The sequence below is a fragment of the Nicotiana tabacum genome, chromosome 15, assembly GCF_000715075.1.
Source record: "Nicotiana tabacum cultivar K326 chromosome 15, ASM71507v2, whole genome shotgun sequence".
In the NCBI taxonomy this organism is placed as follows: domain Eukaryota; kingdom Viridiplantae; phylum Streptophyta; class Magnoliopsida; order Solanales; family Solanaceae; genus Nicotiana; species Nicotiana tabacum.
In genome coordinates, this window is record NC_134094.1 from 51,614,574 (window position 1) to 51,618,289 (window position 3,716).

Below are 3,716 nucleotides of genomic sequence, written 5' to 3' on the forward strand. Positions count from 1 at the left end.
CCTTTGGTCTGCCAGCTGCAATGATATTGGTGCAGACCTTATCTCTCCAATCTCTATCTCTAATTTCCTGTAAATAGATAGATGCATTAAATTAATTGAGGCACTAGAATCACATAATGATTTATAAAAATGAATAGTTCCTGCAGAGAAAGGTATAGTAAAACTCCTTGGATCTCCACACTTTTGTGGGAATTTATTTTGTAATATCGCACTGCAATGCTCTGTGAGCTTGACCACTGATGTCTCTTCTATCTTCCTCTTCTTTGTCAGGATTTCCTTCAAGAATTTGGCATAAGCAGGCATTTGTGAGAGCACTTCTGTGAATGGTAAGTTTAAATGAACCTGTTTCAGCACATCTAGAAGTCTCCCAAATGGCTTGTTCATCTTTTCTCTATATAGCTTTTGAGGGAAAGGTAAATCATACATATGCTCGCTCTCATCATGTTCCTCCCTTCTCGATGTTTCTCCCTTCTTCTTTTCTAAGCTTTTATCAGGCCCTTCTTCTTTTTATCAACATCACTTTTCAGTTGCACCCCACTTTCTTTTTCGAGTATCATATCTTTTTTGGATTGGGGTGGGATCTTTCAAGACTTGCCCACTTCTCAAGGTTACAACATTCATTATTTATTTAAGATTTCTCTCAGTATTAGCATGGAGAGTTCCTGGAGCCCTCTAAGATAATATTGTTTCAATCTTTCCCACTTGTCTCTATAGGTTTTGAAAAGATGTGCCCAACTCTTTGATAGCTGCTCCATGGGCGTCCAGCCTCTCATCTATCTTGATAATGAAGGCCTTCATTAGATCTTCTAGACCAGGCTGAATGGGCTGTTGAGCCTGAAATTGATGCCGTTGCTGATTTTGGTATGTTGGAGCTACTTGTCCCTGGGCCTAGAGTTATTTTTTTTCCAAGCATTCGCGGTACCCCCAGGTGAACTCCATGAAAAAATGGGGTGCCTCTGACCTATTGCATTGAAATTGTAGTTCCCCAAAGCATTCACTTGCTCAGTTGAGGCTTGACACTCATGAGTAGGGTGTCCTCTTCCACATATATCACAGGTTGCAAGTGGCTCACTTTGTATTATAGCCAAGGTCAGCTTCCTTATTTCTTTAGCCATAGCATCAAGCTATACCTGCACAGATGTATTAGCATTAACTTGGTGAACGCCAGTTGATCTTCTACTTTCAGCACTCTCAGAGGGCCACTGATTTGCATCTTCAGATAACTCATCAAGAATTGTAACTATCTCCTCTGGAGTCTTCTTCATCAACGGGCCTCCAACTGCATTGTTCAATGTTCTACGCGAGGCCGGTGTCAATCCATCCCAAAAGTCCTGGAGTTACATCCAGAGTTCAATTCCGCTATGTTGATACTTTCGAACAATCTCCTTAAACCTCTCCCATGCTTCAAAAACAATTTCAGTATCTTTCTGGCAGAAGTTATGGATTTCTTTTCTAAACTTGCCCGTTTCAGCTGAGGCGAAATATTTATCAAGGAATTTTCTGGTCATCTCCTCCCATGTTCTAATCGATTCCGTGGGCAAGCTTCGAAGCCACTTCTTTGCATCATCTTTGAGTGTGGAGGGGAATGCCTTTAAGTACACTGCATCTTGTGATACACCATTGTATTGAAAGGTGTTCATAATCTCCTCGAAGTCCATTAGATGTGTATTTGGATCTTCGTTTGGCTTCCCTCTAAAGATGCAACAATTCTGAAGGATTTGAAGCAGCCCTTGCTTCAACTTGAAATTGTTTGCTGCAATTGGAGGTGGTATAACACTTGATAAACCTTGATTGTAGACCGGTCTGGCATAATCTCAAAGTGTCTCCCAGGCATGGGAGCTATATTTCCAAACTAGTATGCAGCCAAGGGTTGATTTTGTGCAATTCACCAACCCCTCCCTTCTTCGTAGATAATCTGTGCATCTCTAATAGCTGCTTCCTCATCATCTCGTGCAGCTTGTTCTCTTTGTTGGGCTGCCTCTCTTGCAGCAAAATCTACATTATCCTCACCGTTTCCAGCCATAAGTTCTTTGGTTGAGGATTGCCCAACCTTTTCTGATGTCTCGGTGAGATTTCTTTCCTTCCTCAACTATCGTAGTTGTTTTTCAATTTATGGCTCATATGGTAGAACTTCCTTCGCAGAAGTTCGAGTCATGCACCAATCTCAACCTGTAACCTGCGCACAGTCCAAGAACACTAAATGTAAAAAGGAATAAAAATAAAATAAAAAGAAAAATTTCTAAATTAGCTCAACAAACTATTTCAAACACTATTTATTGCCAATCCCCGGCAACGACGTCAAAATTTGGCGAGCGCAAAACACACACTTAAATTCTGCTCGCTAATTAAATATAGTATAGTATAATATCGTATCCACAGGGATTGGATTTAAACAGTATTCTCGTAGTTTCTAGCTTGATTTCTATCCAAGATGATCAACAATTGAGAATTATATGATTTCTAACTAAAATTAACTAAGAGTCTAAACCTATTGAAAAATGACAATCGAAACAAAGATAAGCAAGGAAGTTATCAGTGGGAGGAAATAGGGGTTGATAGGATAGGTGCAAGATAATTGTTTGGGATCTAACTCTAGATATTTCACTTCTAATGTTTAAGTGAGTCTCTCGATTTCACTCAATTATTAGTTCAAACGTTCAGCAAAAACTCCTCTCTCGATTAAGTCTTAACCTCACGAGATGAACCAATTTAAGCACGTGAAGATATGCAAGAATGCGTAGTGGATTGGTCTTAAGGAAAACCTCTTTCGATTATTCTCCTAACTAGGTTTAATCAATGAATCAACTAGCCTCTTTCGATTACTTAGAAGAATCTATGAATTCAACCAACAATATAATGCAAAGATATCAAAAGTTATGCCTCTTTTGATTACATGAACTAGTCAATGTAGATGCAACAATTAAATCATCCAAAACAATTCAATACATAAAACTAGAGTTATAATCCAAAAACAATCATCAATACACCAAATCCATTAAACCCTAAAGAGAACTACTCCATAGATATGGAGCAATTCATCACAAATATAGTTAAAGTAATGGAAAACATAAATTCAATCCAAACTCATGTCTTGAGTGAGGAAGGAATGATGAAATCCTTGTGCTCGTGTTCTTCCAACTCCTCCTTAGCTTCCTTAGGTCGAATATGTGTTAAAAGTCCAGGAAATAATATTGTTCCATGTATTTATACTAAGTAGGGTCGGGCCCAGACGAAATCACCTTTTCCTAGCCGAAATAGGAAAATAACTCTGTAAATATTGCATTGGCGCGCCGCATGGGGCCACGCGCTATGCGGGGCATTAATGGGGAAATCTAGAGAGCTAATTTCTGACAGACAATACAGATTTGCACAAGCGTGGCGCCCCACGTGCCGCCCCACGCGCTGCGTCAGTGGGGAATTCTCAGTGTACGGACCAAACTTCATTCTTCAAAGTCCAGACTTGGTCCTCGACCCCCGAACACGATCCCAGCTTAATCCCTTGGGCTTTTACTCAGATTTCAATGCTCCAAATTGCTCGAATTCATTCCATAACATCAATATAGCTCGGAATCACTCCTACAAGGCATAAAACACACAATTAGTGCAAAACACTACCAATTAAAGCTCAAACACAAGTAAAGTGCAGTGAATTAGAGTGCAATAAGCGACTAAAACACGAGATTATAGCCTACCATCATGCGGATCATCGTACTGAC

General features: G+C 39.8%; 1 non-coding gene across 1 annotated transcript; it reads left to right on the plus strand.

The window, feature by feature from the left end:
- Nucleotides 1-1,353: 1,353 nt before the first annotated feature.
- Nucleotides 1,354-1,460, plus strand: LOC142169972 (small nucleolar RNA R71). The gene has a single exon (XR_012699591.1). It is a non-coding gene; the product is annotated as a small nucleolar RNA R71 (small nucleolar RNA).
- Nucleotides 1,461-3,716: the final 2,256 nt, after the last annotated feature.